The sequence below is a fragment of the Schistocerca nitens genome, chromosome 2 (genome assembly GCF_023898315.1).
Source record: "Schistocerca nitens isolate TAMUIC-IGC-003100 chromosome 2, iqSchNite1.1, whole genome shotgun sequence".
Classification (NCBI taxonomy): domain Eukaryota; kingdom Metazoa; phylum Arthropoda; class Insecta; order Orthoptera; family Acrididae; genus Schistocerca; species Schistocerca nitens.
This window is the reverse complement of record NC_064615.1, coordinates 685,803,717-685,816,190: the sequence shown is the minus strand read 5'-3', so window position 1 is coordinate 685,816,190 and position 12,474 is coordinate 685,803,717. Positions and strand designations below refer to the sequence as shown.

At 43.2% G+C, this 12,474-nt stretch overlaps 1 protein-coding gene across 1 annotated transcript in view; it reads right to left on the bottom strand.

Annotated features, from left to right (window-relative positions):
* LOC126236832 (uncharacterized) overlaps positions 1-9,649 on the bottom strand; it is a 36,004-nt gene extending 26,355 nt beyond the window's left edge. Inside the window, exon 1 of the mRNA XM_049946432.1 lies at positions 9,562-9,649. The gene's annotated coding sequence lies outside the window, so the exon portion shown is untranslated. The remainder of the gene's footprint in view (positions 1-9,561) is intronic.
* Positions 9,650-12,474: the final 2,825 nt, after the last annotated feature.

Below are 12,474 nucleotides of genomic sequence, written 5' to 3'. Positions count from 1 at the left end.
GGATACAGAAAATGTTCGACTGCTGCCCTGGCCAGCACATTCTCCAGATCTCTCACCAATTGAAAACGTCTGGTCAATGGTGGCCGAGCAACTGGCTCGTCACAGTACGCCAGTCACTATTCTTGATGAACTGTGGTATCGTGTTGAAGCTACATGGACAGCTGTACCTGTACACGCCTTCCAAGCTCTGTTTGACTCAAGGCCCAGGCGTATCAAGGCCACAGGTGGTTGTTCTGGTTTCTCAGGATCTATGCACCCAAATTGCTTGAAAATGAAATCACATTTCAGTTCTAGTATAATTTATTTGTCCAATGAATACCCGTTTATCATTTACATTTCTTCTTGGTGTAGTAATTTTAATGGCCAGTAGTGTAAATTTTGAGCCACGGATTTTGAGGAAATTACTTCCTAATTTAGCATCCACTGGCATAAGCCCTTCCGTCAACGCATTCCACGAAGAAGACGAATCTTTAAGAAGTTCAGATGAAGGGAGAGGTTCTTCCCCTAGACTATCCGGAAGAATGTAGATCCAGTCTTAGTTCTGGGCGAGTTCCTATTACTGCCTGTAAGTTAATGGAGCTTTCAAAGAACAAGCCGCATTTTTCAGTGATGGTATAATGCACTGAAAAGCTGTTACTCACGGGCACTACTTGAAACACCCAAAATCTTTATTCTGAGCGTAATAATGAAAACACAAATAGAAATCAGAGGGATGTATTTCTTTACTGAGAGTACCTTTGATAATTAATTTTACTGTTTGCACGCAGTGACATCGTGTAAACTTTCTTGTCCTGTCACAATAGAACAACTAAGAAGTGATGGTAAGACAGTTCTCATTGACAAATTATAGGAGAATAGCAGATGCTAAGTACGCTGTGTTTAAATTTGTGCGCTTAGTTTCCTCAAACTCCTACCTTTACGTTGTGAAACAAAACACTTAAATTACTAAAATAACCATAACTTTGGTATATTTGTGATAGCTTTCAACAGGGATAGATTGCGTAACGTGTCCGATGTGCATTATTTTAGTATTCAAATTATTTTACATTATGACGCAGCAAAATACACTCCTGGAAATTGAAATAAGAACACCGTGAATTCATTGTCCCAGGAAGGGGAAACTTTATTGACACATTCCTGGGGTCAGATACATCACATGATCACACTGACAGAACCACAGGCACATAGACACAGGCAACAGAGCATGCACAATGTCGGCACTAGTACAGTGTATATCCACCTTTCGCAGCAATGCAGGCTGCTATTCTCCCATGGAGATGCTGGATGTAGTCCTGTGGAACGGCTTGCCATGCCATTTCCACCTGGCGCCTCAGTTGGACCAGCGTTCGTGCTGGACGTGCAGACCGCGTGAGACGACGCTTCATCCAGTCCCAAACATGCTCAATGGGGGACAGATCCGGAGATCGTGCTGGCCAGGGTAGTTGACTTACACCTTCTAGAGCACGTTGGGTGGCACGGGATACATGCGGACGTGCATTGTCCTGTTGGAACAGCAAGTTCCCTTGCCGGTCTAGGAATGGTAGAACGATGGGTTCGATGACGGTTTGGATGTACCGTGCACTATTCAGTGTCCCCTCGACGATCACCAGTGGTGTACGGCCAGTGTAGGAGATCGCTCCCCACACCATGATGCCGGGTGTTGGCCCTGTGTGCCTCGGTCGTATGCAGTCCTGATTGTGGCGCTCACCTGCACTGCGCCAAACACGCGTACGACCATCATTGGCACCAAGGCAGAAGCGACTCTCATCGCTGAAGACGACACGTCTCCATTCGCCCCTCCATTCACGCCTGTCGCGACACCACTGGAGGCGGGCTGCACGATGTTGGGGCGTGAGCGGAAGACGGCCTAACGGTGTGCGGGACCGTAGCCCAGCTTCATGGAGACGGTTGCGAATGGTCCTCGCCGATACCCCAGCAGCAACAGTGTCCCTAATTTGCTGGGAAGTGGCGGTGCGGTCCCCTACGGCACTGCGTAGGATCCTACGGTCTTGGCGTGCATCCGTGCGTCGCTGCGGTCCGGTCCCAGGTCGACGGGCACGTGCACCTTCCGCCGACCACTGGCGACAACATCGATGTACTGTGGAGACCTCACGCCCCACGTGTTGAGCAATTCGGCGGTACGTCCACCCGGCCTCCCGCATGCCCACTATACGCCCTCGCTCAAAGTCCGTCAACTGCACATACGGTTCACGTCCACGCTGTCGCGGCATGCTACCAGTGTTAAAGACTGCGATGGAGCTCCGTATGCCACGGCAAACTGGCTGACACTGACTGCGGCAGTGCACAAATGCTGCGCAGCTAGCGCCATTCGACGGCCAACACCGCGGTTCCTGGTGTGTCCGCTGTGCCGTGCGTGTGATCATTGCTTGTACAGCCCTCTCGCAGTGTCCGGAGCAAGTATGGTGGGTCTGACACACCGGTGTCAATGTGTTCTTTTTTCCATTTCCAGGAGTGTATATAGATGGGTTTTAACGTAATTCACGCTGGCCGCAGTAGCCTACATGTTTATATGCATACTCACTGTTTAATATTTCCATCTGATAAAACACCATCAATACATCTACAGCTCTTCAAGATACTTCCATAACTGCGTGGAACGAGGGCTCTATGTAATACAGAACGGTTCTCAGAATATCCTGTAGGATTAATATAGAAATCTCGTGTTAGAGGTAGACTGTGCAGATAAATTTTGCAAGAATTCTGCAGTGCTTGTTTCTCGTGTAGAGATCTTGAGAACAATATGCCCGCATCTCGTGGTCGTGCGGTAGCGTTCTCGCTTCCCACGCCCGGGTTCCCGGGTTCGATTCCCGGCGGGGTCAGTGATTTTCTCTGCCTCGTGATGGCTGGGTGTTGTGTGATGTCCTTAGGTTAGTTAGGTTTAAGTAGTTCTCAGTTCTAGGGGACTGATGACCATAGATGTTAAGTCCCATAGTGCTCAGAGCCATTTCAACCACTTTTTGAGAACAATATGGAGAACGAGTCGGGTGCGTACGCATGCATAAAGTCAGTTATTCTCACTCCAGACATGAAAAGAATGCGATAGGGGTAGTCTAACACCGGTTTCGTTTAACCTACGCCATGCTCTGTAGAGTGGCTTGGGGACTATGTGTGTAAATGTCGATACACGCTGAGGTGACAGAAGTCAAGGAATATCAATATACACATATAGAAAACACGGCAGTGTATGATATAAAAGTGTAGTACATGGGCGGAGCGGACATTTGTACTCAGGTGATTCATATGAAACGGTTTTCGACGTGATTGCGGCCGCCGACGGGAATTAACGCTACATGCAGAATTTCTCAACGTTTCTGCCGAGGGCTTTCAAAGACATGTTCAGTCCATGCCATGCTGAGTTGCTGCACTACGCTGGGTAAAAACAGGTCTGACACGCTGTTAGGAGGTATACCATGACTTTTGTCGCCTCAGTTTATGAAGTAACAGAGGTGACCAGTTTGGCCTTGAAAAAATACAGACACTTTGCGCCATTACAGTACCTCCATGTGGTTTCATCGGGCAGACGTTGCCATTTAGGCTATAGGGTACAAGAGATGATGAGGAAAGAACGTGTTGACTAGAATCTTCATGTGAGCTTAGTCATATCTTAACTTATTTGTGTAATCAGTCACTTGTCACAGGAACATTCCCAGACTGGCTTAAATATGCTCAAGTTATACCTCTCCACATGGAAGGTGACAAAGAAATGCCGTCAAATTACCGATTGATCTCACTTTTGACAGCTTTTTCAAAAATCTTTGAAAAGGTTATGTTCAAGCTTCTACTTAAGCACCTTAGTGAAAATAATATACTGTCAAAATCACAGTTTGGGTTTCTTAAGGGTTCTGATATTGAGAAAGCTATTTAAACTAACAGCTAAAATGTCCTTAATTCATTGGACAACAAATTAGAGGCAACTGACATTCTGTGACCTGTCAAAGGTGTTTGACTGTGCGAATCACAGCATTCTTTTAAGTAAATTAAAATATTATGGCGTCACTGGTAGTGTTGCAAAGTGGCTTCAGTCATATCTTATTAACAGGAAACAAAGGGTGTCATTACGAAACACTTCAGCAGTAGGCAATCAGACATCATTTGACTGGGAAGAAATTACATGTGGTGTTCCCCAAGGTTCCATACTAGGTCCACTACTGTTTCTTGTGTATATTAATGACCTGTCGTCTGTTACATTACCAGATGCCAAGTTTGTCTTATTTGCAGATGATACAAACATTGCAGTAAATAGTAAATCAACTATAAATTTAGAAAGGGCAGCTAATCAAATTTTTACTGACATTAATAAGTGGTTCATAGCCAGTTCACTTTCACTAAACTTTGAAAAGACCCACTATATGCAGTTCAGAACTTCCAAGAGATTTCCTTCTGGTGTGTGTATAAAACATGATGACATGGAAATACGAGAAGTGGAGAGCGTAAAATTCTTGGGATTACAGCTTGATAACAAATTCAGTTGGGAGCAGCATACTAACGAAATGCTGAAGCGTCTAAACAAGTCTTTGTTTGCAATGCAAATGATGTCAGACATAGGAGATATAAATATAAAAAACTGGCATATTTTGCTTATTTTCACTCCATTATGTCATATGGTATCATATTTTGGGGTAACTCCACAAACAGAGAAAAAATTTTTATAATACAGAAGCATATAATAAGAGTAATGAGAAGTGTAAATCCAAGAACATCGTGTCGAAACCTATTCAAAGAACTGGGTATGTTAACCACAGCTTCTCAGTATATTTATTCCTTAATGAAGTTTGTTGTAAATAATACATCTCTTTTTCCAACTAACTGATTAGTACATATTTATTCCTTAATGAAGTTTGTTGTAAATAATACATCTCTTTTTCCAACTAACTGATTAGTATATAGTATCAATACTAGGAATAGGAACAATATACATAAACATTTAAAACCACTTACTCTTGCCCAGTAAGGAGTCCAGTATTCAGCAACGCATATTTTCAATAAGTTACCAGCAACCATTAAGAGTTTAGTTTCAGACAAGGCACAATTTAAAAATAATATAAAAGAATTTTTGGTGGCCAACTCCTTCTATTCCATCCATGAGTTACTCAAGAAGTGCAGTAGACCAGTTTAATGAAAATTTATTGTACTTTAATTTTTGACAATACTTGGTTGTAACAGCCAAGTAACTACCTATTGTGTGAATGATGGACGTATGGAAAGCAGATACATGTCTTAAGCCTGTAAATAGTGGAAGTTTAATTTTAAATCTTGTATATAATCTGACTATTCTTAACTGAGGATCGCTGAAATGAATAATTTACTTTAATTTTTGACAATACTTGGATGTAATATCCAAGAAACTAGCAAATGTCTGAATGATGGATTTAATGAAAGCAGATTTAAGTATTAAACCTGTAAATATTAGAAGTTTAAATTTAATTCATGTACATAATTTTACTGTTTATGGACTGAGGATCATTAAAATTAATGAAACTCAAGTTTTTCTAATTACATTTTTGTAATGTGTTTATCTGACATGTTCCACACCAAGGAGGTTTCCCTCTTTTATGGGTCTATGGAATGAATAATTAAACTAATCTAAGCAAGAGTGTCACATTCTGCTACTGCGCCTAGTCTTAGTATTTAACTCACAAAAGGAACACAACTTAGTTACTCTCTAAATTTCTGTAAAGCAATCGTTTCTTCATAGATCGCGTTTCTTCATATGAAGTGATCCAGATATAAGAACTCTTTGATATTTAGGCGCCAGGCTGTATGTTAAGACAATGCTGCAATCAACATGCAATCACTAAGCAACATATTGCAGCACATCTTCGTGCAAATGTAGGATACATAGGGTTAGCAGTGTCGATGGGCAAGATAACATGTGCAGTCATCCACTCGAATTTTTCAATTTGTTAACCTGTAATTGTAAATATACGTCACTGTCAGCGTGTCAGTTACTTTTCTATGAAACGTGAGAGCACCAAATTGTGCCACGGTACGTCAGAAACCTGCACTTCTGCCGTACAAATGGATTTCGCTCAGCCTAGAAACTTACTTTTTAGATCAGTGTTTTGGCTCACAAGGGGAGGCCGCCAATTGTGAAATTCAGATTCGATTCATACTGCGCATAATGGTTCAAATGGCTCTGAGCACTATGGGACTTAACATCTATGGTCATCAGTCCCCTAGAACTTAGAACTACTTAAACCTAACTAACCTAAGGACAGCACACAACACCCAGCCATCACGAGGCAGAGAGAATCCCTGACCCCGCCGGGAATCGAACCCGGGAACCCGGGCGTGGGAAGCGAGAACGCTACCGCACGACCACGAGATGCGGGCTCGCATAATAAAATCTCATGGCCAGAGGTGTAATGTGGCAAAGCGCCAAGATGCACTTCTCAGCCGTTGTCGAGAAAATCGACAGTTAAAAAAGAAACCGTTGCGGTGAAATACTCTCTACGATTAATGATTTGCTTCATGGCGCAGCGGTAAGCGCTCGGGTTCGTAGTCCGAAGGTCGCCGGATCGAATCTCGCGTCATGCAACCTTTTTTTTAGTATTTGTTTTAATTCAAATAAATAAATAAATAAATATATATATATATAATTCCCGGCAATCAGTTGCAACAATTATGCATATAATAAGTTGTTGAAAGTCGTTTGTCGTGGAAAAACTGGCGACCTCGAACATCATTATGTTTTCCGCAAACAAAGTTGTATTTCACAAATGTTATTAATTGTCTTCATAATGTTAACTACGTATAGTTAACGGAAGACGCAGAAACGGTATTCCGAAACGAATACGTATAGCGTAAGTCAAACGTTCGAATTAGAATAGAGACCCCACGAACACAAATTTGCTGCGGCAGGTATGAAATATAAGCTCCGTTACTCGCTCGTTACACTTGAAGGACAGATGTTGAACGGGCCAAAACGAGCCGCCGCATAACAGCGTAGTTGCCTGCTGACTTCGAAAGAAGGTAGATGCGGTCCCTAGCGCAACTTATAACATCGTCGAAAATCAGTGCGGACGGGAGAGCTTTGGTACACCCTGTTAAAAAAACGGATAAATGGAGGCGGTACAATTGGAGAGCGATCCGCCTTCATATATATATATATATGAATTACAAAAAACTAATAATAAAAAAAAATTGCATGGCGCGAGATTCGATCCGGCGACCTTCGGATTACGAACCCGAGGGCTTACCGCTGCGCCACGACGCTGTAGAAAATTATTTATCGTAGAGAGTATTTCAACGCAACGGTTTCTTTTAACTAGATTTTCTCGACAACGGCTGAGAAGTACATCTTGGTGCTTTGCCACATTACACCTCTGGCCATGAGCTTTTATTATGCGCAGTATGAATCGAATCTGAATTTCACAATTGGCGGCCTCCCCTTGTCGGTACTAGCATCTGTTTCACTATGTCCGTCGCTAAAGCTGATGGTCTGAGAGTTTATATCTTCTCTATTACGTTTCCTCACGGGTCAACAATATGAACTCCATTCACGTATATTCCAAGAGACTTTCCATTTTATGTTTGTCACGGAAAGGCTTTATTTCAAAGTTATATCTTGTATTCCACTTTAAGAAAATATGCTTCCATATATTACATATGTAAAATTGCTGCCCGCATCTCGTGGTCGTGCGGTAGCGTTCTCGCTTCCCACGCCCGGGTTCCCGGGTTCGATTCCCGGCGGGGTCAGGGATTTTCTCTGCCTCGTGATGGCTGGGTGTTGTGTGCTGTCCTTAGGTTAGTTAGGTTTAAGTAGTTCTAGGGGACTTATGACCACAGCAGTTGAGTCCCATAGTGCTCAGAGCCATTTGAACCATTTTTGTAAAATTGCTGTACCGAGCGAGTTGGCATAGTGATTAGCACACTGGACTCCCATTCTGGAGGACGACGATTCAAACACGCGTCCGGCCATCCTGATTTAGGTTTTCCGTTAGTTCCCTAAATCGCTTCAGGAGAATGCTGGGATGGTTCCTTTACAAGGGCACAGCTGACTTCCTTCCTCATTCTTCCCTAATCCGATATGACCGATGACCTCGCTGTTTGGTCCCCTCCCGAAAATCAACCAAACCAACCAACCAACGTAAAAATGATGTAGCCCACACCAAATAAGTTTAATTATATTGTAGTTGTATTCCTTATGTTTGCGTACCTCAATAGTCCTCCAACAATTTTTATGTCAGTAAATGGTCAATGGTTCAGATTTACTTGAAACGAAAGGGGAAACAAAAGTATGATTTATATGAAGAAAAACACACCGACGAACATCGGAACCTTGTTTTGCCCATTGTGCAACGTAACGTGGGTGAAGAAATTCGAGAACATTTTACACGGGATTACACTGAAAGATTAAATGGCAAGACTGTTGTACTGTGATATCTTCTACAGTCGTGTGAACGATTGTAAATAATCTCACTTATCTTTTAAGAAGAACAGTATACCATTTGCTCTATGGATTTGATTCGTTGTTTTACAGCATTCAAGGTGAACTAATTCCTATCCTCGAACAGGAAAAAGTAGTAGTTTATGTAAAACATGCCTGGCAATCAAAGGAAAGTTAACCTGTAATAATATAGGCGCAGCAGACAAATTTCGTCTGTAATAACTCCCAAGAAAGAAACAATAGTTGTCAATTTCAAAAACTGGTGTTTCAACTGTTACAATTATAAAAGGATGTGCACTTAAGGGTTATGTAGTACGCCCATTATCCAACGGAAGTTCTGTTTCCTCATACTTTGTTCACCACGTGAGGACCACGAAAATTGTTTAAAGATTTCATTCAATACGCGCAACATACCAACAGACATTCGGGAAGAAATGTTTACTTTCGAGAGCTAGAAGAATTCTGTAAGACCTCCCTTTTCAAATTCTAAATTAGACCTCACTTTCTGCTGTTATGAGATATTCCAGGAACTATGAGATGGCAAATGCAGTTCTTAGTTAATTATTTCTAGGGACCGCATTGGTTGCGGTACCGATATTTTGAGCACTGCCAAAACTCCAAGAATCACATCACATATTTGTTTGGAAAGATGAAGGTTTGAAGAGGTACGACATCAGAGAGCCAAAATATGGAAAACAGGAAATAATGACGTCTAACGTGCGCGTCTAAAAAATAGTGGTATACTTCGTCCGCGGGGAAAATTTCAAGAATCACTGTCATGTCTTGCTCGATAGTTTACCTATAACGAATTTTCACCGAAAAAGATGGACGTACCGTTTCTTCTGAGGAAAGAACTTCAGTGGCAGGTCTGCGACATCTGGAATAAGCAGTACGCGGATTTTTCGTGAATCGATTCAGTGTTTCGTGTCAATGTGCAGGTGCGTATTAGCATTCAGCACTCGGTTCTCACATGGTAAATCCCTTGAGAAACATCTACCAACGCAACGTCACGTATCAACAATACAAGGTGCAAATAATTAAAACACTCATCGCAACATGACGACCACAATAAGAAACAGTCCCCAACCTAAAGTAATACTTTGCTTGGTAGGTACCAGACAAGCTGCTGTGGTTGGAGATGATTGACATACCACAGGCTGTGCAAGTTTTCCTGCAGAGGTGAGACGGCGCGAATAGCGTGCGTTGCCGGGTGTGCAGCTCCCAGCACTGACAAGCGCCTGTGTACAGCTGGGTCGGAGCCGCGTTTCGAGGCCGCCACGTCATCCGCGCCATCTTTAGCCTCGGGCAACAACAAACGCTCCAGGCGTCAGCGTCCGCATCGTGTTTCTTCCTTCCACTCGCCTTCACTGTGGGGCAGACTCTGCTGTTACTTTTCGCACAAGCTGACATCGCTCGGAGTGCTTACGTGTACGATTTCCGATTTCGTAGCAGCGAACTACAAGTTCGGCTATGGTAAGGAGGAAGGTGGCATACTAATCTCCTAATTGATAGCCACTACATACAAATCCATGGTACGTTGTTGAGGGAATTCCAAAATTGCGGACACCGGTCCACAGATACGTGAAGTTGCACATCGTACAACAAGGAATAGGTGGACCGGATCAATACAAAAGAAGTGTGTAGCCTCTGCAATTGATAGATTAGTAGCAACTACATTCCACCAGTGCTTCTTGTTGTTTGTACGTCACAGAGCTAAAAAAAAATCATCACGTCACGTGCATGAGACACGCGAGTCGGTTGAATATCTTTGGGCCTGGTAAAGAAATAACGTTGAACAAGAGCGTTTCCTGGAACTGAGCTAGATGGAGTGACGTACATTACATATGCCGAAGCAGGAGAGGTAGAGGAAAAGATGCATCACTTATAATAGAATAAAACTCAAAAGTAATATTTAATTGTGTTGATTGACAACAAACACACTAGCACTACCATATTGTAATATTTCCTTAATACGAAATGAGACGCTAAAAGTAGTAAATGAGTTTTGCTATTTGGGGAGCAAAATAACTGATGATGGTCGAAGTAGAGAGGATATAAAATGTAGGCTGGCAATGGCAAGGAAAGCGTTTCTGAAGAGAACGGAAGTCCAACAAAAAATGGCTCTGAGCACTATGGAATTTAACTTCTGAGGTCATCAGTCTCCTAGAACTTAGAACTACTTAAAGCTAATTAACCTAAGGACATCACACACATCCATGCCCGAGGCAGGATTCGAACCTGCGACCGTAGCGGTCGCGCGGTTCCAAACTGTAGCGCTTACAACCACCCGGCTACTCCGGCCGGCGGTCCATCAAAGATTAGCCCATGTGTAAGAAGAAGAGCCCTGCATGTCCGTTGCAAGGGTCAGTGTGTGGCACAAGCGATTGAAGGAAGGACAGATGTCGTTGGCCGATGACGCACGAGCAGGAACGGCACATAGCGTTAGCGACACTATTGTCCAGTAGGTGGATGCCCTTGTTATTAAAGACCGGTTACCTACGTTGGCAGCCATTGTTCCGAAGATCGGCCTGATAGTCGGAATTTCAACAGACATGCAGTGCTCTCCGTACACTTGTGCCATTGTTTCTTTGAATTTCCGTTCCCCGCATTCCTTCCAGTGAAAGAAAATACCGCTGCATCCTTTTGCCCTTCTTTTCAAGCCGCCAATACGATCATTTCGTTTTGGATGCACCTTATAATTTTGATATTTCATCTACATATACATCATACTCCGCAAGCCACTTAATGGTGTGTGGTGCAAGGTACTTTCGGCATCACTATCTGATCCCTGCAACCCTGTTCCACTCGCAAATAGTGCATGGGAAGAATAATTGTCGGTAACCATCTGTATTGGCTCTAATTTCTCGAATTTTCTCCTCGTGGTCGATATGCAAGATGTATGTGGGACGAAGTCAGCTAAACGATCGCGTGACGAAACGTGCCGCTCTTCGTTGGATCTTCTCTATCTCCTCTATCAGTCTTACCTGATAGGGATACCAGACAAAGCCGCGCGGGGTAGCCGCGCGGTCTAGCGCCTTGCCACGGTTCGTGCGGCTTCCCCCGTCGGAAGTTCGAGTCCTCCCTCGGGCATTGGTGTGTGTGTTGTACTTAGCGTAAGTTAGTTTAAGTTAGACTAAGTAGTGTATAATCCTAGGGACCGATGACCTCAGCAGTTTGGTCCCATAGGAACTTACCACAAATTTACAATTTTCCAGATAGATGAACAATATTCAAGGATCAGGCAAACAAGCGCCTCATAAGCCACTTCTTTCATGGACGAATTACATTTCCCAGAGACTCTTCTGATGAATCTGAGTCTGGTGTCTGCTTTTCCCACTTTCTGTTTTATATGGTCATTCCACTTAAGGTCGCTCTGTTAGTTACGCCTATACATCTTACAGCAGACGCTGTCTCCAGCTGTTTGTTTTCAATAGCGTAGCTTTACAGTAGTAGATTTCTTTTCCTATGTATGAGCAATATGTAACATTTATTTACGTTCAGGGTCAACTGCCAGAGCCTGCACCATCATCAATTCTGTGCAGGTCATTCTGCAAGTTCTTACTATCATGTGGCGTTGCTACTTTGGTATAGACAACTGCATCATCTGCGAATGGCCTTAAAGAGCATCCGATACAGCAACGGTCCTATCGCACTTCCCCGCGGTACTCCGGATATTATCCTCACATCTGTCGATTTAGTTCCGTTAAAAGCGATTTGTTGAGTTCTGTCTGCAAAAAAGTCTTGAATCGAATCGCAGATCTGCTCCGAAACTCCGATAGCTCTTTTTTTTTTCATTAGATGGCAACGCGGGACGGTGTCAAATGCCTTGCTGAAATCAAGGAACACGGCATCAGCCTGAGCGCCGTTGTCCACTGCACTGTGGATCTCTTGGAGGAAGAGAGCGAGCTGAGTTTCGCAGGACCTCTATTTGAGGAATCCATGTTGATTTTTATGGAGAAATTGTTCATTTTCCAAAAACGTCATAATTCTTTAGCGTAATCAAAGACTCTCGGTTCGCTTGCTACAAGTTACTATCCACTACGCGCCCTCGTTCTCTTTAAACC